Raw genomic sequence first — 23,446 nt, 5'->3', positions numbered from 1 at the left:
TCTGTCCATCTGTCTATTCGCTCTATCTGCCTCTGAAATAATGTATCAATAGACTTTTATTTTTATGAGCAAAGTATAATTGTTTAGAACCTTTTCTAAAGAAAATTGAATTGACAGTTTGTGAGGGCTATAATTTTTATATAAAGCTGGTGATTAATAGATTTGAGCTGAAGAAAGAGGGCTGTTGCTTTTGTGGTCAAAAATTGTTGTCATTTCAAACAATTTTGCCTCTATTAACTTTGAAATATCTTTCAAGCATGAATGCAATCAGAATTAAGCGCAGGACCAGGCAACTTGGTGGGTCTCCTCCTTTGTTTTGAATTCACTATTAAATAGCATGAACAGAAGAAGTATTATAGTAGAACAATCAGAATAATTGGAATTCTATTGCTGTGCAACCCATTTGGGAGACTGCTGCTTTTCAGATCAAACTTATGACAGATTTTATAAATGAGGCGTTATTTCAGTCACTGGACTGGAAAACCTTTGTAGTGATTACTATTTTGTTTAATTCCATCAGTGAGCAATTCTATATTGTATTGTTGTGAAGACCAGTGTTTACTCTAAACAAACAATTCTTTAAAACTACTATTGTTTAAGGGAGGAAGCTGTCATTTTAATGCTTCACTTAAAAATCATCCAGTATAATTTTTGTATCCCTCATTCTCCTCTTCATTCTCCCTCACTCTCTTTTGGGTGACCTAAGCAGACTTTGGGTGTCGAGTAAGAACTTTAAAAAAAATGTCTTTAGCTAGACAGAGTACCGAGAGTTCAAGATTTGCTGCCTCACAACTTGCACTTGTATAGTGTTTTTAAAGTGCAAAACACCCCAAGATGATTCACAGAAGATAAATGTACACAGATCAGTAATGGAAGATTTGTAAGAGATTACTGAAAGCATGATTACAAAGGTAAGTTCTCAGGAGGCTTTTAAATGTGGGACGAGAAGTAGTAAGGTAGAGGAGTATGAATGGTTTGCTACTGATGGAGTAGTTGGATAAGGAATCACTGGTGACCAGTGTCAGAAGATCGAAGTGTAATGGCTGGGACATAGGGCTGGAGCATGTTGCAGGGATCGGGTGGCACAAGCACAAGGGATTCATAAAATGAAGATTTAAAATTTGATGTGTTGATTGACAGGAAGTCTGTGAGTTTGAGGCAAAGGATGAGTGCGACTTTGAGATGGGATGTAAGCCAGTGGAGTTTTGGATGAGTTGGAGTTTACCTGGGGGGTGGAGCTTAGGAGGTTGGCTTGAAGGGCATTGGCGAAGAAGAGCCTGAAGCTGATGAAAACATGGGGGCAAAGGTGGAGGCAGGCAATGAGGTCTTGGTGATGGTCTTGGTGATGGATAGGATATGGAGTTTTAAGCTCAGCTCAGTATTCAACAGGACAGAGTTTGAACAGCATCAGTCGGCCTGAGCAAGGAGTTCGGGATGGGGACTAAACTCTTGAGTTTTTGGGAAGAGCCAAATAAAATGGCTTCAGTCTTACCAGTGTTCAATTGAAGAAAGTTCTGACACATCTATAACTTAATGTTGAACAAGCAGTTTTCTAACACAAAAGTGTTGTGGGTCAAGGGTGGTGGTCAAGAGGTAATGAATGTTATCAGCATACATGTAGAAACTGACCCCATGTCCACAGATAAGTTGCTGAGGAGAAACATGTAAACAAGAAAAAAGGGGAAAAGGATGGAATCTTGGGGTATTCCAGTGGGCACGAGGAGAAGCCATTTCTGGAGATGTGCATGGAATTTGGAACGTATAGAAGTTGAACCACGTGGGGGAAGTCCCATAGAGGTGTACTATGGAGGAGAATGGAATGGTCGACTAAAAAGAAAGTTCCTTTGACTTTGTGGCTAGGTGTTGCCAGTAAAATAAAATTGTCATATTGTAATATTGACAGTTTCTGAGATAGACCAATTGGCTACATGAAGTCAGCAGATTGTTTGCTTTTTGAGTCAGCCAGGATAGAGTAGCTTGGTTCCATGGGATAATTAAATTAGTGGTCCTTGGAAGGGCAATGAATCCTATTTTCAAACTCGAATAAGACGTTAAGAATGGCTTTCATCACGAACAGGTGGCAAAAGAAAATTAATCTCGCCAGATGGCGAAGGGAAATTGTTCACATGTTATCTTGACCAGACATATAATTGGGCAGTGTCCTTGGCATATCAGTTCCCTGCTTTATATTCCATGTGAGATGGCTAAGAAGGCCATCCTACTTACAGGTAGGAGGCAATTCCTACCTAACATTTCCTCAGAGACTCAATTAAAAGCTACTATAAAGAAGTCAAAGTATTTCTTGCTTTGCAAGTTTTTATGGTGAAGTCAGTATTGATCTCTTCTGCTTTGCTGCTTCTGTGTAATTATTAATCTTGTGAATCAATTTAACTATTAGTCTGAATATGATGGTCTTACGATGTAGTTACCGCATTTCGGACCGGACAGTGTAGTGGGCTTACGTGTGATCTCCTGTATAAAGTGCTGTATTTAAAGAGGGATTGTTTTTGTTAGACCTGTGGCATACTTCCCCATTAATTGCTATCAAGTTTCAGTTCATAAGAAATTCGGTCAGCTTATGGAAACCACCTTTCTGTTGTGAACATGGGTGTTGGGAGAAAGTCCAAATTGTAATGCATGCCCACTCCCTAAAAGTATTTGTTAACTCCAAAACCATTGCAACTGAAGCAACTTTAAAAAGAACACTTCTGAAGTAAAAGTAGCCACTGGCTCAACCAGAATATAATTTTTTACAGAATGACTGCCTGTTCCAATTATTAATAGGAAAGTTGAGGTCGGGTGGGATGTTAAAATTCTACACCCACTTCCAATTTTAACAGAGACAGGACAACTGGCGGGCAACCAACCCATTCCCAGGAGCTGGGTTGCCTATTTAAATATTACAATGAGGCTTTGTGCCTGAGGCGAGGACTGCTTCAAGGAAGAAACAAATGCCTTTACAGCATAGCTTGTGGGCCAAGAGGAACAGGAGTGGTTCCTCCCAGTCCACCAAGCTTACCTGCTCCCCTGTTCACCATCGGAAGCCCTCCCCCCTCAACCCCAGATCCAAAGACCTCCTGGGATCGGAGAACAGACCCCCCTCCCCCATGGGTTCGGAGTTCGGACTCTGCACCAAATTGGCAACCACCTCCAACCCCATGGGTTGCCGAGCACCTGCTTGGCATCGGAACCCCGCTCCCACTAACCTAACTGCAGGCTTGTCAATCGGGCTGGCTTCCAGTTGGGGAACATGCTTGAAATAAAAGACGCACGTGAGTTTTCCAAACAGAACTCCTCACCCCCGCTCACAAAATCTCCCAGTCGAGATCGGAGGTAATAGGTTTGTCATTAACTTTTCAGTTCAGTTGACCCTATAGGATAAGAATACTGTACACCTCCTGAAAATGTATCCAGACACTGGGGTACGAAAGGTATTCAGGGATATGGGTCTAATATGGGTATATGGTGTGAGGTCATAGATCAGCCATGGTCTCATTAAATGGTGGAAGAGGCTTGAGGGGCTAAATGGCCTTCTCTGTTCATATTTTCCTTTTACCTTCTCTCTTCCCACCGTCCAGGGCCCCAAACACTTCTTCCAGGTGAAACAGTGATTTACTTGTACTACTTTCAATTTAGTATACTGTATTGGCTGCTCATGATGCGGGCTCCTCTATATTGGGGAGACCAAATGCAGATTTGGTGATCGCTTTGCAGGACACCTCCATTCAGTCAGCAAGTGTGACCCCAAGCTCCTGGTCTCCTGTCATTTTAATTCGCCACCACTCCCACTCTGACCTCTCTGTCCTCGGCCTCCTACAATTCCAAGAAAGCTCAACATAAGCTCGAAGAACAGCGCCTCATCTTTCTATTAGGTAGTTTACAGTCTTCTGGACTGAACATTGAGTTCAATAATTTCAGATCATAACCAGTGCCCCATTTTTTCCGACAACAGCTGTTGGTAATAATTATGCTATTCTCATTTACTCCTCCTCCAGACCCATCTTTTGTTTCTTTACTTGTCCCATTACCATCCCCTTTTGCTTTGCACCATCATCCTTTTTGTCATTAAATCTAATCTGCATATCACAGACCTTCTCTTTTGTTCTTTCCTCCCTCTGCCCTTTTTCTGTCTCTGTACTTCTTAAGAAAAAAATGTCTTGCATTTACAAAGCGTCTTTCACGACCACCGGATGTCTTAAAGCGCTTTACAGCTAATGAAATGCTTTTGGAGTGTAGTGACTTTTGTAATGTGGGAAACCTGTTACATCTCTAACTTTTTCCAGTTCTGATGAAAAATCATCATAGTCATCATGTTACTGGACTAGTAATCCAGAGGCCTGGATTAATGATCCAGAGAGGTGAGGTCAAATCCCACCATGCACCTGGGGAATTTCAATTCAGTTAATTAAATAAATCTGGAATAAAGAGCTAGTATCAGTAATGGTGACTATGAAACTATCTGATTCCCGGGAAAACCCTTCTGGTTCAATAATTTCCTGTAGGGAATTAAATCTGTTGTCCTTAGTTGGTCTGGCCTATATGCGACTACAGACCTACAGCAATGTGATTTACTCGTAACTGCCTGAAATAGCCTAACAAGCCATTCAGTTGTAACAAAGCGCTACAAAAAACATTAAGAATAATCCCGGATAGCCGGCATCAACCTAGGCGCACCAGCTTCGAATACGACAATGGTACACCCAGCCGAGTCGACCCGGCAAAGCCCTCCTCACTAACATCTGGGGACTTGTGCCAAAATTGGGAGGGCTGTCCCACAGACTAGTCAAGCAACAGCCTAATCTAGTCATAATCACAGAATAACACATTTCAGACAATGTCCCAGGCACCCCCATCACCATCCCTGCGTATGTTCTGTCCCACCGGCAGCCGTACATAAAAATGAGGTGCCAACCTGGGGAAGCTACAACACCAGGACTACATGCATGCTACACAGTGGAAGTAGCATGCTATCGACGGAGCTAACCGATCCCACAATCAACATACCAGATTGAAGCTCTGCAGTCCTGCCATATCGAGTCATGAATGGTGGTGAATAATTGAACAACTAACGGGAGGAGGAGGTTACATGAATATCCCCATCCTCAATGAGAGCGGAGCCGAGCATGCGAGTACAAAATACAAGGCTGAAACGTTTGGCACCATCTTCAGACAGAAGTGCCGAGTGGATGATTCATATCGGCCTCCTCCTGAGGTCCCCACCATCACAATTCAGTCTTCAGTCAATTCGATTCATTACACGTGATAACAAAAAACAGCTGAGCGCACTGGATACAGCAAAGGCTATGGGCTCCGACCACATCCTGGCTGTCGTGCTGAAGACTTGTGCTCCAGAACTAGCTATGCCTCTAGCCAAACTGTTCCAGTACAGCGACAGCACTGGCATCTACCTGACAATGTGGAAAGCTGTCCAGGTATGTCCTGTTCACACAAAGCAGTACAAATCCAATCCGGCCAATTTTTGACCCATCAGTCTACTCTCAATCATCAGCAAAGTGATGGAAGATGTGGTCGACAGTGCTATAAAGCGGCACTTACTCACCGAAAACCTGCTCACCGATGCTCAATTTGGGTTCCACCAGGACCACTCAGCTCCAGATGCCATTACAGCCTTGATTAAAACATGGACAAAAGAACTGAATTCCACAGATGAGGTGAGAGTGGATGCCCTCGACATAAAGGCAGCATTTGACTGAGTGTTGCATCAAAGAGCCCTCGTAAAATTGAAGTCAATGGGAATCGGGGGGAAAATTCACTGGCTAGAGTCATACCTAGCACAAAGGTAGATGGTTGTGGTTGTTGGAGGTTAATCATTTCAGCCCCAAGACATCACTGCAGGAGTTCCTCAGGGCAGTGTCCTAGACCCAACCATCTTCAGCTGCTTTATCAATGACCTTCCCTCCATCATAAGGTCAGAAGTGGGGATGTTCGCTGATGACCGCACAGTGTTGAAGTCCATTCCCAACTCCTCATAATGAAGCCGTTCATGCCCATATGGAGCAAGACCTGGAGGACATTCAGGCTTGGGCTGATAAGTGGCAAGTAACATTCATACCAAATAAGTACCAGGCAATGACTATCTCCAACAAGCAAGAGTCTAACCACTGTCCCCTAACATTCAATGGAATTACCATCACCAAAACCGCCACCATCAACATCCTGGGGGGTCATCATTGACAAGAAACTTACCTGGACCAGCAACATAAATACTATGGCCACAAAAGCAGGTCAGAGGCTGGGTATTCTGTGGCGAGTGTCTCACCTCCTGACTCCCTAACCAGTTTCCACTATCTATAAGGCATAAGTCAGGAGTGTGATGGAAAACTCTCCACTTGCCTAGATGAGTGCAGCCCCAACAACACTCAAGAAGCTTGACACCACCTAGAACAAAACAGCCCTTCATCAAATTCTCAGGGAGGTTAAGGGTGAGATTTTTGTTAAACTAACGGTGGACATTGCAAACCATCTAGCAACTTACAGTGCTTCACGCGGTTGCTGGCCGATTTGCATATTAATAACTGCATGTGTGGTCTAGATGCCGTTATTTTTTCAGCAAATTCCGGCCCTGTAATTCCCGTATTGGACTGTACATTCACCTGAGAACTCACTTTTAGAGTGGAAGCAAGTCTTCCTCGATTTCGAGGGAGTGCCTATGATGATGATGCCAGTGCTCTCTATTTAGTTCATTTTAATTTTGTCCCCTTAGAACTGATTAATAAATTAAACATTTAACGGTAATTATTTGGGTAATTCTCTGACATCACTTTTTCAGATTCAGATTTGTTTTTCAAATTTTTCCCTGCATCACAGAGAAGCCTCTTTTCACAACCGCAAGAAGCAAAAGATAGAAAGGAGAATAGTAAAAGTGGAGGGCAGAGAAATCCAAGGCAAAAAACAAAAAGGGCCACATTACAGAAAAATTCTAAAGGGGCAAAGTGTGTTAAAAAGACAAGCCTGAAGGCTCTGTGCCTCATTGCGAGGAGTATTCGGAATAAGGTGGATGAATTAACTGCGCAGATAGCAGTTAATGGATATGATATAATTGGCATCACGGAGGCATGGCTCCAGGGTGACCAAGGCTGGGAACTCAACATCCAGGGGTATTCAACATTTAGGAAGGTTAGGCAGAGAGGAAAAGGAGGCAGGGTGGCGTTGCTTGTTAAAGAGGAAATTAATGTAATAGTAAGGAGGGTCATTAGCCTGGATGATGTGGAATCGGTATGGGTGGAGCTGCGGAATACCAAAGGGCAGAAAACGCTAGTGGGAGTTGTGTACAGACCACCAAACAGTAGTAGTGAGGTTGGGGACAGCATCAAACAAGAAATAAGGGATGTGTGCAATAAAGGTACAGCAGTTATCATGGGCGACTTTAATCTACATATTGACTGGGCTAATCAAACTGGTAGCAATGCGGTGGAGGAGGATTTCCTGGAGTGTATTAGGGATGGTTTTCCAGACCACTATGTCGAGGAACCAACTAAAGAGCTGGACATCCTAGACTGGGTGATGTGTAATGAGAAGAGACCAATTAGCAATCTTGTTGTACAAGGCCCCTTGGGGAAGAGTGGCCATAATATGGTAGAATTCTTTATTAAGATGGAGAGTGACAAAGTTAATTCGGAAACTAGGGTCCTGAACTTAAGGAAAGGTAACTTCGACGGTATGAGGCGTGAAATGGCTAGAATAGACTGGCAAAGAATACTTAAAGGGTTGATGGTGGATAGGCAATGGCAAACATTTAAAGATCACATGGATGAACTTCAGCAATTGTACATCCCTGTCTGGAGTAAAAATAAAACGAGGAAGGTGGCTCAAACTTGGCTAACAAGGGAAATTAAGAATAGTGGTAAAAGCAAGGAAGAGGCATATAAATTGGCTAGAAAAAGCAACAAACCTGAGGACTGAGAGAAATTTAGAATTCAACAAAGGAGGACTAAGGGTTTAATTGAGAGGGGGAAAATAGAGTACGAGAGGAAGCTTGCCGGGAACATAAAAACTGACTGCAAAAGCTTCTATAGATATGTGAAGAGAAAAAGAGTACTGAAGACAAACATAGGTCCATTGCAGTCGGCTTCAGGTGAATTTATAATCGGGAACAAAGAAATGACAGACCAATTGAACAAATACTTTGGTTTTGTCTTCACGAAGGAAGACACAAATAACCTTCCGGATGTACTAGGGGACCGAGGGTCTCGTGAGAAGGAGGAACTGAAGGATATCCTTATTGGACAGGAAATTTTGTTTGGGAAATTGATGGGATTGAAGTCCGGCAAATCCCCAGGGCCTGATAGTCTGCATCCCAGAGTACTTAAGGAAGTGGCTCTAGAAATAGTGGATGCATTGGTGATCATTTTCCAACAGTCTATCGACTTTGGATCAGTTCCTATGGACTGGAGGGTAGCTAATGTAACACCATTTTTTTTAAAAGGTGGGGGAGAGAAAATGGGTAATTATAGACCGGTTAGCTTGACATCAGTAGTGGGGAAAATGTTGAAATCAATCATTAAGGATGAAATAGCAGTGCATTTGGAAAGCAGTGACAGGATCGGTCCAAGTCAGCATAGATTTACGAAAGGGAAATTATGCTTGACGAATCTTCTTGAATTTTTTAATGATGTAACTAGCAGAGTGGACAAGAGAGAACCAGTGGATGTGGTGTATTTGGACTTTCAAAAGGTTTTTGACATGGTCCCACACAAGAGATTGGTGTGCAAATTCAAAACACATGGTATTGGGGGTAATGTACTGACCTGGATAGAGAACTGGTTGGCAGACAGGAAGCAGAGAGTCAGGATAAACGGGTCCTTTTCAGAATAGCAGGCAGTGACTAGTGGAGTGCCGCAGGCCTCAGTGCTGGGACTCCAGCTCTTTACAATATACATTAACGATTTAGATGAAGGAATTGAGTGTAATATCTCCAAGTTTGCAGATGACACTAAACTGGGTGGCGGTGTGAGCTGTGAGGAGGACGCTAAGAGGCTGCAGGATGACTTGGACAGGTTAGGTGAGTGGGCAAATGCATGGCAGATGCAATATAATGTGGATAAATGTGAGGTTATCCATTTTTGGGGCAAAAACACGAAGGCAGAATATTATCCGAATGGCGGCAGATTAGGAAAAGGGGAGGTGCAACGAGACCTGGGTGTCATGGTTCATCAGTGATTGAAAGTTTGCATGCAGATACAGCAGGCGGTGAAGAAGTCAAATGGTATGTTGGCCTTTATAGCTAGGGGATTTGAGTATAGGAGCAGGGACGTCTTATTGCAGTTGTACAGGACCTTAGTGAGGCCTCACCTGGACTATTGTGTTCAGTTTTGGTCTCCTAATCTGAGGAAGGATGTTCTTGCTATTGAGGGAGTGCAGCGAAGGTTCACCAGACTGATTCCAGGGATGGCTGGACTGTCATATGAGGAGAGACTGTATCAACTGGGCCTTTATTCACTGGAGTTTAGAAGGATGAGAGGTGATCTCATAGAAACGTATAAGATTCTGTCGGGACTGGACAGGTTAGATGCGGGAAGAATGTTCCCGATGTTGGGGAAGTCCAGAACCAGGGAACATAGTCTTAGGATAAGGGGTAGGCCATTTAGGACTGAGATGAGGAGAAACTTCTTCACTCAGAGAGTTGTTAACCTGTGGAATTCCCTGCCGCAGAGAGTTGTTGATGCCAGTTTATTGGATAGATTTAAGAGGGATTTAGATATGGCCCTTATGGCTAAGGGGATCAAGGGGTATGGAAAGAAAGCAGGAAATGAGTACTGAGGGAATGATCAGCCATGATCTTATTGAATGGTGGTGCAGGCTCGAAGGGCCGAATGGCTTACTCCTGCACCTAATTTCTATGTTTCTATGTTTCTATGTTTCTATGTTTCTCCCTTGCTTTATGGCCTGATAACAAGGTCATCTTTAAAGATAACATATTATAGGATTGTAACTTTTTTCAAAAGGGGCAGGGAATAAAAAAGCAAAGCGGTAATGCTACACCGATACAAGTGATTGGGTAGATTGTAGTTGACATATTGGGGGTAATTTTCAACTCGGGCGAGAAAAGGGCAGCTGACAAAAGAGAATGGCAGAGGGAGGGGCAGTGTGACCTTGGCTGCTCCTCAGCAGTCTGAGGCCCAACTGATGTAATTTTCAGGCAGGTCTGTAAATGGACACACCAGTCTCAGGCGGGAAACGAAATATGCAAATCAGCGTCGGACCCTGACTGTACTCTTGAAGTACAAATGGGCAGAGTGTGCACCATGCCTGTTTGTGCCAGGTGGTGAAGCGGTCTAACCAGTGCTGTTAGCATCACATGACCTTATTCCCACAACACATTATGCTTTTCCTCGCTTCACAAAAATACTGCGGCCAGCCTGTGCTCACACTTCCCATCTTCCCAGGCCCAACTTGCCATCTGGTTTAGCGCAAGAGCTGGCCAATTTCCCGCCTTCCCACAATCGGCGAGCTGCAGCAGAGTGTTCATTTGTGCCTGCTGCATTCAAATGAGACTCAAACCTGAAAATGGTTCAGGCACCCTGCATCGGCTTCAGGTGGGCACCTGGCCACTCCACTAACTTCAGGACCGGTTTTGGCATTTTTTTAATATCGCTGCCCCCCCCCCGCCCCTCCCCCTCACCCTTTGTGCCCAGTTTTGGCAACCAATTTTTAAAAAGGTGCAAGGCATGGAGAGAATACAGAAGCAATTCAACAGGATGATACCAGGGATAAGATGCTTCAGTTGTAAGGCGAGACTATCGAAATGGGGATTTTTTTCATTTCGGCAGGGAAGGTTAAAATATGTGATAGAGGTGTTCAGAGTGATGAAGGGTTTTGATAAGGCAAATAGAGAAATAATGTTTCCACTTATTGGTGAGTCAATAACTAGAATTTAAAATCATCACTAAAAGAAAGAAGGGAAATGTCAGGAGATTTTTTTCCCCATAGAGGGTTTGTATGCCTTACCAGAGATAGTGATGGAAGGAAAATCCATAATAGCATTTAAAAAGGAAGTGTATAAATAATGGAAAAATAAAAAAAGGATAATATGAGCAAAGGGCAGGGGAATGGGACCAAACGGATAGATCTTTCAGAGAGCCAGCACTAGTGTAAAGGACCAAATAGACTCATTCTGTGCTCTACAATATCAGTGCAGAGATAGCTGCTTTTAAATATTGATGGATTATAGGGTAAATCAGTAAATATACTTCCCTTTTCACAGTATTAAATGCAAGAATGATTAAAATATGCAACCAGGACACAGTTTCCACATTTCTATGAATAGCAGAATTGTAATTATACTGTGTAAGTGGCCTCTGACTGGTAAGGTTACAGCCCATGAGAGCACATTGATGCACATCAATGCACTGTGGCACATATCCAGGATATGTCCGTGGAAGAAAAATACAGTGAAATTTTACTTAAAGAGCAAGTCTCATTATCTGGATCCCTTTTAAAAACTACAGTAGCTACAAAGAATTCTGATCAACATCGGCATCCTTTTACCCTTTTTCTCATTAATTTCTGTTGAATTTTAAACCTCACGGGTACTAACTTGTATCACTAAGGAATTACTCAGCCTAACTGAAGCTGAAGTATTATTAGTTGAGATACGGTCATAAACCCTAGGTTGATTCAGCAGCAACTATGTATGTCAATCCAGATTCCTTACGCAGTCAGGCTCAGTAACACTTCCAAATCAGTATTTTCTAACCTGTTAAAAATAAAAGCTTGTAGTGTTTGATTTTTTTTAAGTGATCCTAAAGATAATACTTCTTCAGATAACCTCTAAATACTACAATTGCAATATTTTCTCAAAAATGGTATAAGTAAGGTAGTTGTTTCCAACAGTATGATGCTTTTTATTTACAAACCAGGTGATGAAATAATAAGATTTTGAGTGTTATTATCAGCTGATGGCAACTATAAAAGTGGTAGAATAATTGACATTGGTGAGTGCTGCATAATTGTAAACCAATCACGATGTTTAGATGTCACTGTAGCCTGAGAAAACAAAATCCTAAGCTGTTTATAAAAGTCTCAACTCAGCTTTAAACTTGGCTTAATCAGTGAAGCACTTCATTATAATTTTCCATAATATACGTACATGGCATTTGTTCCTTAATTGCACATTATTTTCATTTTTATTTTGGTTTAGAAGAATTCCAGTGTCTTGTGAGGCTGGGATTCCTCTCAACTAAAATGGTGGAATGACAGTGTCAGAAATATATATTTAACCTTTAGCCTCCTGGGTGATTCAGAATAACTCTTGTCTACCTAGGCTGACCAATATGCGTCACTTTCAGTTCTGACGCTAAAATAATCATTATAACAACAACATAGATTTATGTCGCGCCTTTAATATAGCAAAAGTTCTCCAGGTGATTCACCAGAGGAGAGAGGAAAACAGGCACAGAGTCAAAAAGGGAGATGGATCAGAGTGTAAGAATAAAAGTGTTTATTAATGATTAAAATTGATTCTGTGGATGTATAAATGTTAAAAGTGTAGATTATATGGAAAGGCCTGTTTGTGTTGAAACAAAATGAAAGCCCACAGGGTTGCTGGATGGGTTTTGTGTATTGGAAAACCATTAAACTAATTAATGGCTGAGCCAGGCCAGACAGCCACATTTGTGAGGAGAGCCAATAAGGAACTGCCCTGGAACCAAGGTCCAATGTGGAGGCGTTTTGAGGGAGAATGACTTTGAGAAGTATAAAGGACTCAGGCAAAGACCTTTGCTGGACAAACGGCTTAAGACCTCCTGTTGAAGACCAGCTAAAACAGCAAGCCATGTGTTCAAACCAGCCAGCCAAAGGGAAGTAACGTAAATCACTTGTTGTTATAACCTCATTGTATCTGTTGTGACATAAATCTATGTTGTTGTTGTAATGATAATTCTTTGAGGATATAACGAGCATGGTGGATAGAGGTGTACCGATGGATGTGGTGTATTTAGATTTCCAAAAGGCATTCGATAAGGTGCCACACAAAAGGTTACTGCAGAAGATAAAGGTACGCGGAGTCAGAGGAAATTTATTAGCATGGATCGAGAATTGGCTGGCAAACAGAAAGTCGAGATAAATGGGTCCTTTTCGGGTTGGAAATCGGTGGTTAGTGGTGTGCCACAGGGATCGGTGCTGGGACCACAACTGTTTACAATATACATAGATGACCTGGAAGAGAGGACAGAGTGTAGTGTAACAAAATTTGCAGATGACACAAAGATTAGTGGGAAAGTGGGTTGTGTAGAGGACACAGAGAGGCTGCAAAGAGATTTAGATAGGTTAAGCGAATGGGCTAAGGTTTGGCAGATGGAATACAATGTCAGAAAATGTGAGGTCATCTACCTTGGAAAAAAAAACAGTAAAAGGGAATATTATTTGAATGGGGAGAAATTACAACATGCTGCGGTGCAGAGGGACCTGGGGGTCCTTCTGCATGAATCCCAAAAAGTTAGTTTGCAGGTGCAGCAGGTAATCAGGGAGGCAAATGGAATGTTGGCCTTCATTGCGAGAGGGATGGAGTACAAAAGCAGGTAGGTCCTGCTGCAACTGTACAGGGTATTGGTGAGGCCGCAGCTGGAGTACTGCGTGCAGTTTTGGTCACCTAACTTAAGGAAGGATATACTAGCTTTGGAGGGGGTACAGAGATGATTCACTAGGCTGATTCCGGAGAAGAGGGGGTTACCTTATGATGATAGATTGAGTAGACTGGGTCTTTACTCATTGGAGTTCAGAAGGATGAGGGGTGATCTTATAGAAACATTTAAAATAATGAAAGGGATAGACAAGATAGAGGCAGAGAGGTTATTTCCACTGATCGAGGAGACTAGAACTAGGGGGCACAGCCTCAAAATACGGAGGAGCCAATTTAAAACCGAGTTGAGAAGGAATTTCTTCTCCCAGAGGGTTGTGAATCTGTGGAATTCTGTGCCCAAGGAAGCAGTTGAGGCTAGCTCATTGAATGTATTCAAATCACAGAAAGATAGATTTTTAACCAATAAGGGAATTAAGGGTTATGGGGAGCTGGCCGGTAAGTGGAGCTGAGTCCACGGCCAGATCAGCCATGATCTTGTTAAATGGCGGAGCAGGCTCGAGGGGCTAGATGGCCTACTCCTGTTCCTAATTCTTATGTTCTTATGTTATGCAACTAAGTAACTGACGACTGCTGATGTGCATGTGTGTGTGTTTTTTTAATAAACTGTTCCAATTGTTTTAGAAGAATTGTCTCATTGTCAAATTTAATGCCAGAGATTTAGAAATCTGATAATTGGTGGAGAATGCGGGCAACTGGCGAGACAGTTTTTTGATGATTCTTTTGAACAATTGGAAATCTCGGGAGTTGCGATTCTAAACTGTGTTGCGAAGTATAGCTTGAAATGATTAAACGGATCGGGAGAAATTGCATCTTAAGGAGCGGTCATTTCGATAGTTGTAACTGTTTAAGTGGGCTGGGTTGTAACTGTTTAAGTGGGGACCCACCAGTAGCTATATTCAAAAGACACAGGATGAAGGGATCGGTCATGGACAGAAAGCCAACAATAAAATGAAATGTTGAGTTTGTTTATCAGGAGAAGTTGTTCAAAAAGTCTCCGATACAAGAGATAGAAGAGTTAAAGGTACAGGCATGGCACATCCACAAGGGTCAACCTGCGTCATTTGGGGAGATGATGAAACTTATCCAAGAGAGGGTCGATAAGGGAGAGCTCAGGCCAAAACGGGCAAACAGTCTCTTGGCATTCAGCGCATTTTATTTTGCCCAGAGAGATGAGGAATTAATGAGACAGGATGCCAAAGTGATACAAGATTTGAAAGAATTGCAAGTAAAAGAGATTCAACTAAAAGAAAGAGAGTTTGAAGGTATAAAACAACAAAAAGAAGAAGGCCTCCAACTTGTGAAGCAGTTGAAAGAGGGAGAAATACAGCATTTAAGACAAGAAATTGGCCAATTAAACCACAGTATTAAGCAATTAAAAAGAGGGGCCAAACAATCAGCTTCATTGCTACAAAAACAAAGTCTCTCAAACTTAAATGCCACAGCAGCCATTGTTGAAGCAAATTAAAACAAATTAGAGTTCAAAAAATCTAAGTTGGAAAACTTGAGGCTCCAGCAAGAGATCGAAGATGCTAGGGGAGCATTAAGGGAAGAAATTAAGAAGCCACATAGGGAGGCAGATCACTCCCAGTGCCAACTAGAAATAGTGAGGCTAAAAAGTAAGTATGGGGAGCAGCAGGCCCTGGTATTCGCAGTAACACGGCGAGCCATAACAGAGACAGCAAAAGGGAACGAGGGAGAGACAGATTGGGAAGAGGAAGGAAATCAGTATAATCCCCAGGAGAGTGGTGTAGAATGGGATATCTTGCAGACACAAGAGCCAACCGTAGCCATAGTAACCACTTCTTCACAACGTAATGCGCATGGCCACATCACCAGTAACCATACCGACTCACGGCCCATATCTGGTGCTGATGCCACGGCGTGTAGCTATGAGTTGGGGCCCATTAATGATGGGGATGACCCACTGAAAGTTAATAAGAGGTGGGCAAATTTCAGGAGGGGTCACCCCGAGTTGGAAGAGAGAGACTTAACACGGGTCCTCTTCTTGACCTGTTCCACTTCCCTAAAAAATAATCTGCCAGACGCAGACCTCCAGTCTGCCGCAGCGGCCGATGTACTCATGACTGAGATCCTAAACCATTTAGGGATCCAAAACTTGAACTTAGTGGCTCTGCTTAATCAGCAGCGCCCAGAAGAGACCCCTAGAGCCTTCAGTAATCGCCTGTACGATATCTATCAATGTCCGCAGAACCAGTCAACTGCAAATGCTACAGAAAAAAAGAATCAGGAACAATTTAAATCGATGTTCCTGACCCATCTCCACCCTTTAGTTAAAACCACCCTGGGAATAGCCATGAGGCCCACCAATCAGTGGACAGATATAGAGACCAGCGCTCAAAGAGCCTGGGAGATGGTAAAAGATCAGTTAAAGGTGAAGTCATCACTCCCTGCAAATAAACCAGTGTCAATGGTGCAGGGATCTCAAAACTACCTCTTTAAGGGACAGAGCTTCAATTGTAAGAAGGTAGGCCACATAGCAAAAGACTGCAGCAGACCCAGACCAGCACCGAACCATGATGCATTGCATAGATACCTCCCGAGGGACGAATCCAAGCCCTCTGGGACAGATCAACGATTGGATCAATTGATAACCCTTATACAAACCCAAATTGCCACGGGGAGTATATGCAAAATCATTTACCGGTGCACGCAATCGCCGATGCACACTCATTAGAGGGACCCATTCAAGGATTGACCCAATGACTGGGTTCGGCCCCCAAAGATTAGTCGGAAGTGGGGTTCCGACGTGATGGTAGCGGGAGACCAGTAGTCCTTGTTGTCTTAAAAGGGGGCAAGCAGCAGATTATGCTTATCAATACTGGCTCAGCCATTACCATCATCCACACCCCATACCCTGAACACCATGCAGCAGCGGGCAAGGGTTATACGACCCTTAAAGGGTTTAACAGTGATACAACCACCGCGTATACAGGGAAGGCCACTGAACTTCAGTTGTGAGGCCTCACCTGTAAGATCCCAGACCAATGCTGATGACCACCCCCGACGGAAGGGGAATTTTAGGGACTAATGTGTTGGATCAGTATGGCGCGATGATAGATTATAATCAGGACTGTGTTTGGATGGGATTGAGAGATAAGGCAGGAGTGATAGAAATTTCAGATGCTCACTCAGTTTTTGCTATTAAAAAGCCATCTGAGTATGACCCTCCAGGGAGCGAAAATGAAGTTGTGGCAAAACTAATTCAGGAACACCTAGCGGTGTTTGCCACATGCAAGCATGACTGTGGAAAAATGTCAGGCGAGGAATCTATTGAGGGACCCCCTCACTCATTCACTAAACATACCCCATCCCAAGGGAGAGTCACCCTTACATCCGAGACACCATAAAATCCCGTCGAGCAGGGTGTTGTTAGGACAGGCATTTTCACGACCAATTCACCCACATAGCCGGTTGAAAATCCTGATAGCAGCTGGCGACTGACTATTGATTACAGAAAGTTAAATTCTGTAACACCAGCCTGCTCACCGGTAGTAAGAGAAACTCCTACCATATTATCTCAAATTCCTGCTGGTTCCAAGTACTTCTCGACCCTCGACATTGCCAATGGATTCTGGAGTATCCCTGTTAAAGGGGAAGATCAGTACAAATTTGCGTTCATATTTGAGGACCAGAGCTACACCTGGACATGCTTGCCTCAGGGGTTCCACAATGCCCCCACGATATTCCACAAAAGAATGGCTGAAATTTTAAAAGACTTTTCCCGCCTTACCTGCTCACTGCAGTATGTAGATGACCTACTGCTGGCAATCGACAGCATGGAGGAGCATCTGTCCCTTTTGCACAAACTTTTGACATTGTTGGCTCAGGATGGACTAAAGGTAAATCCCCGTAAGGCTCAATTCGTAAAAGAACGGGTCACCTTTCTAGGAGTGTCCATTTCTCCAGAGGGATCATCCCCCGACTCTCACAAGGTGGAAATAATGCAGCGACTGCCATTACCCACTTCCAAAACAGCCCTACGATCATTCTTGGGTTTGGTGGAGCGCCAAAGCAACTTTATCCCAGGCTTTGCAGAGTGTGCAAAGTCCCTGTATGATTTAATAAAACTGCAGGGTGATGACATACGCCTGGCATGGACTGATGCTCACACCCAGTCCGTGGCTAAATTAAAAACTGCAGTGATACAGGCCGCATGTCTGATCCCTCCTGATCCCACGCATTCTATTTGGAGGTTGGGGCCTCAGAGCAAAGCCTCACTGCAGTTCTGTGCCAAATGCGAGCTGATCGACTGCAGCCCATTGCATATGCGTCTCGAATCCTGCAGGGAGCAGAAAAGACGTATATCGCATATGAGCGCCACCTACTGGCCGTCTTCTGGTCGGTACATCACTTTGCTTTTATTACTGGGTTACAGGCTACAATCCTGCACAGCAGACACACACATCTGAAACTATTGATGAAACCTGGAGATTCACTAGTTTCCTCGCAGCGCCTCAGCAAATGGACATTGGAATTTATGGAAAGAGACATTGATACCATTTCCAAACCCACCACATTGCTGCCACAATTTCAGATCTATAAGGGGGACCCGCATGAATGTCCGTTACCCCTGATTAACTTTGAGACCCATCCTGTGCAGAAAGACCCCATACAGGATGTCCCAGATGTCTATATCGATGGGTTCTCAGATCACATTGAGGGATCCCCTCACACCAGGTATGCTGTGGTATTGCCAGAAAGAACCATCCAGGGAAGGCGCAACAGACAGTCTTCACTATATGCAGAAATCGGCGCACTTCTAACTGCTGTAAAGGAAACCTTAGATAGACCTGTGAATATTTGGTCTGATAGTGCCTATGCTATAAACACCACGCTCTCCCTGCCCCATACCACAAAAATGACTATTGTACGATAGACGGAAAGGCTCTGGTCCATGGGCCCTTGTTACGCCTGCTCTGGTCATACCTTAAACAGCGATCCCAGCCCTGCTTCATAGGAAAGGTAGCAGCCTATAGAAAAAGGGGTCCACATAGTGAGGGAAATTTCAGAGCAGACAGAGCAGCCAAGGACGCTGCAATTGATGGGAAGATGTAGTTGTTGAGCCCTGCAATGCTGTTAGCAAGGCCCCCCTCAACAGATCACCTAGATTTAAAATTCCTGCAGCAGTAATACTGGTCATATGCTGTTGTAAGCGCCTGGCACGAGAAAGGCAGATCCCTTCCTCAACCAATAGCCTGGGATCCCAATACCATACTAGCCACTGCCCCTGGCAGTTGCTGATGTTCAAAAGAAAGCCAAACGCCTGCCCGGTGGTGTGTGTTCCACCAGAGTTGGGTCAGGAACTGCTCCCCCTCTTTCACTCCCACCCCACAGCAGGGTACTATTCAGCCCTGGTAACCTTCTATAAGGTAGCATCCACAGCTTGGTGGCCTTCCATGAGGGAAACAATCAACCAATACATGGCACGATGCCTATCGTGCCTGCAATACAATCCTCCCGCATGCACTAACCGAGCCTTGCTTCAAAGTGCACCCCCACCTCAAGGGCCATGGACTCACCTCCAGATAGACTTCATTGGGCCACTTTCACAGGTGCAAGGCAATTTTCAGCATGCCCTAGTGGTGGTGGATCAATTCACTAAATGGATCGAAGCAGTCCCCTGCCGCTCCAACACCGCAATCACAGCAGCCAAAACATTATTGAATAATGTGTTTTGTGGGAGTACCAGTACAAGTGGACAGCGATCAAGGTTCACACTTAACCGGTAAAATTTTTACCCATCTGCAGGAAATGTTGGAGATAAAACACAAATTACATATTGCTCACTACCCCCAGTCGAAAGGGGGAACAGGACCCTCAAGTTAATGTTAAAAAATTGTGCGCAGACCACCCCACTCAATGGACTTAAATGCTGTCAATGTGCTTAATGGCAATGAGGTCCACACCTCATAGAAAAACAGGGGTCTCCCCATATCAGGCCATGATGGGGAGGCCAGAACACCAGGCCAGCAAACATTAACAGGGATGAGTCCCCTGGCAAAGAAAACATGTAGTTCCAAGAGGCTGGAACAAGTGGAAGATCACACCGATCAGATCAATCGATTTGTGGCCACCAAATTGGGGAAGTCAAAAAGACAAATTAAAAAGTACTTCGACAAGAAAGTACGTCCCTTTGAATACGAGGTGGGAGATCCAGTATGATTCCAAGTTATGGGAAAAAGAAGCATGCCTTTGAGCCCAGGTGGTGGGAACCGCATAAGATTATAGACCGATTGAACCCCGCGGTTTATTTGATTCAGTTACTGGGGAAGAAGGGTGTTAAGTACAAGAAGTGGTTTCACATTAATCAGTTAAAAACTGCCAAAGAGTAAATACTGCACTGACCTTGTTTCCCACAGACCATGTTACGGATCCTCACGATTGTCAGGACGACACCAACCACAACTGAAGCCGAGGGAAGATGGAGAAGCGACGGTGCACTGAAGACACAAGAAGGGGAGAGTCTCCGCTGGAGATGTGATTGGACTATAATAAATCCCCTACGTGGCCTACACCTTACGAGGTGGGGACCAAGTCAGGCCATCCACTTTTCTCTCTCTCTTCCTCTCAATGTCTATGATATGTGATCCCTGAGGGGATAAACCATATGAGGGGTCAATGAGGATATTTCCCCTTCAAGGTGGGGAGTTTGTAAGAATAAAAGTGTTTATTAATGATTAAAATTGATTCTGTGTATGTATAAATGTTAAAAGAGTCGATTATATGGAAAGGCCTGTTTGTGTTGAAACAAAATGAAAGCCAACAGGGTTGCCACATGGATTTTGTGTATTGGAAAGCCATTAAACTAATCAATGGCTAAGCCAGGCTAGCTAGGTCAGACAGCCACATTTGTGAGGAGAGCCAATAAGGAAGTGCCCTGGAACCAAGGTCCAATTTGGAGGCATTTTGAGGGAGAATGACTTTGAGAAGTATAAAGGACTCAGGTAAAGACCTTTCTCTTCCTCTTCTCTCTGCTGGACACATGGCATAAGACCTCCTGTTGCAGACCAGCTAAAACAACAAGCCGTGTGTTCAAACCAGCTAGCCAAAGGGAAATAACGTATATCGCTTGCTATTATAACCTCATTGTATCTGTTGTAACTAAGTAACTGATGACTGCTGATGTGCATGTGTGTGTGTTTTTTTAATAAACTGTTCCAATTGTTTTAGAAGAATTGTCTCACTGTAAAATGTAATGCCAGAGATTTAGAAATCTTACAAGAGGGGTGATCAAATAGGTGGGTTTTAAGGAGTGTCTTACATAAGAACATAAGAAATAGGAGCAGGAGTAGGCCATTTGGCCCCTCGAGCCTGCTTTGCCATTCAATAACATCATGGCTGATCTTAAATGAGGAGAAGAAGGTAGAGAGGTGAAGGGGTTTAGGAAGGGACTTCCAGAGTATGGGATCTAGACAACTGAAGGCACAGGTGCCTTTGGTGGGGTGAAACCCAGCTTTTTAGAGAGTGTAAGAGACAGGTGTTCGGGTTTAAGGAGGTTGTTGGTAGAAGGTGAAATAACATGGATAGAAGCCAATGAAGATTTTGATGAGGACAAGGGCATCAAAGGTGTAAGTGAGGGCGTGGTTGAGCAAAATTGCTGCAGAGGTATTGTAGCAAATTCAAAGTCAAAGGCTAGCAGTACCAAGGATAGAGTTCAAAAATACAATTGTAGACAATTTGGGAGAGTTTTTTTCCCAGGAGTGGATGCAGAAAGAAATGGGTTTAATAAAGAGTAAGGGGATCTGGCTGATGAAGAATACAAGGATATGGTTAGAGATAACCTTATTAGTGATCAAGACCACGGGAGTAGAGAGGCCATTGGAGATAGTGAAGTCGAGGGGATAGCCATGATTATAGGCAGGAGAGTTTATATGGAAGAAGAGGTTCAGGGAGGACAGGAAGTTCGAAGGAGAGAAGTGCAGCTGAGATGGAGATTGAAATCACTGAGGATAAAGTGTCATGATGCAGAAGCTGCTGGAAAGGAGAAAGGAGGATATCTTGTGGAGAAACTCAAGGTTGGGCTTGGGTGTTGTAAGACACTGAAGATTTTAAAGGAGAGGTGAGAGGGATAGAAATGAATGAATTGCTCAAAGGAGCACAAAGTGCCAGAGTGGGGAGAAAGCCCTGGGTATGACTTGCTTAAGGGCCATGCTGCTACTGTGGTGGTTTGGGCAGAGTGGTCGGTGGAAAGTACAACCAGGTGGGGAGACTTTGGTAAGGATCTTATTGATTTTGCCACCCAGGAGCCAGGTTTCAGTCAAAGCCAAAATGTCAATATGATCATTTACGATCAGGTCATAGATGGCACAGGCCTTGTTTGCGGGTGAAGGGATATTCTTGATGGAACTTTAGCAGAGAATTTCAAATTCTAACCATTCTCTGTGTAAAGAACCTTTTTCCATTTTTTATATCTTCTTGAGAGGTGAAATACGATTGTATTTGTAACTGGAAATTACACTAATGCCTCTTATGAATTTGTCCTACTCATTTTGTGCAATACAATTTTCATTCAATAGCCTATCATTCAGTATTATCTACATATTATAATATGTAGAAAGATGAATACTTTGTTGCTTTTCATGACACATAACTCAAATGTGTACGGTTAATATAATGTACATGGATCCAACATTTAGTTAAGCCTGCATTCTCTGGATCAACCCCATGCCTATCACTAAGAAAAGATATGCTTTTCAGGTAATTACCTAATCAATCTACTCTTAACCATTTCCATTATGAGCAACTGTTGGGTCAAGGGGGTATATTTTGTGGTTTTGATAGGGAAGGCGTCAATCTCCAAGTTTTTTTTGTAGAATTAAAGAGGAACAAATTAAAATGGTATCACACCTCCATTTTCTGCTGGATGATTTCTTAAAATACATTTTCAAGAGGATTAGCACCAGAAACTCAGTCAATAATGACAGACCTGTGGTGTGCGCATTTCTCAACAAGTATGAATAATGACAAAAGACATAAGAAAGAAAGACTTGCATTTATATAGTGCCTTTCACGGCCACCGGACATATGAAGCACTTTTGGAGTGTAGTAAGACAGCTGAAGTATGTAACAGCTTTGCCTCAAAAAACAGTCCAGTTCACCAACATGGGCACTGAAATAGAGATCGATTCTGGGGCAGTCAGAAGAAATGAGCCACAGTGGTAATTATTGTGGCCCATCATCAAAATGCAGGGCTGCAGATCTGAGACCAAGTAACTTTAGACCTGACAATAGCCCAGGCCAGGAAAGAGATTGGGACAAAGTTTCACAGCCTCAAGAAGAGACCAAATGTATAATGGCAACGTAGCAGGAGATGCATATAAAGGATATCCATATAGAGCAGCAAATTTCTCTTTTCATAAAAAAATTAGACCAGAGGAAACAAGAAGGTTGTTGTTGTGCTACTTAGAAACATAGAAAATAGGTGCAGGAGTAGGCTATTTGGCACTTCGAGCCTGCACCGCCATTCAATGAGTTCATGGCTGAACATGCAACCTCAGTACCCCATTCCTGCTTTCTCGCCATACCCCTTGATCCCCCAAGTAGTAAGGACTACATCTAACTACTTGGCTCATTACATACAACTTTGGAAGATGGGATAATTTGAAGGAGCCCAATGCACATAAGAACATAAGAACATAAGAATTAGGAACAGGAGTAGGCCATCTAGCCCCTCAAGCCTGCTGCGCCATTCAAAATGGCGGATTCAGCTCCACTTACCCGCCAGCTCCCCATAACCCTTAATTCCCTTATTGGTTAAAAATCTATCTATCTGTGATTTGAATACATTCAATGAGCTAGCCTCAACTGCTTCCTTGGGCACAGAAT

At 43.4% G+C, this 23,446-nt stretch overlaps 1 long non-coding RNA gene across 2 annotated transcripts in view; it reads right to left on the bottom strand.

Moving 5' to 3' along the window:
- LOC139262099 (uncharacterized) overlaps positions 1 to 23,446 on the bottom strand; it is an 80,695-nt gene that overhangs the window by 11,069 nt on the left and 46,180 nt on the right. Inside the window, exons 2-3 of one of the 2 annotated variants that reach the window (XR_011592891.1) lie at positions 19,967 to 20,211; positions 19,141 to 19,363 (exon numbers count right to left, since the gene is read on the bottom strand). This is a non-coding gene — a long non-coding RNA (uncharacterized lncRNA). The remainder of the gene's footprint in view (positions 1 to 19,140; positions 19,364 to 19,966; positions 20,212 to 23,446) is intronic. The other variant, XR_011592892.1, reaches the window with a different exon arrangement.

This window comes from Pristiophorus japonicus, chromosome 4 (genome assembly GCF_044704955.1).
Source record: "Pristiophorus japonicus isolate sPriJap1 chromosome 4, sPriJap1.hap1, whole genome shotgun sequence".
NCBI lineage: Eukaryota > Metazoa > Chordata > Chondrichthyes > Pristiophoridae > Pristiophorus > Pristiophorus japonicus.
The sequence above is the reverse complement of the archived record's forward strand: the minus strand, read 5'-3'. Positions and strand labels throughout refer to the sequence as shown.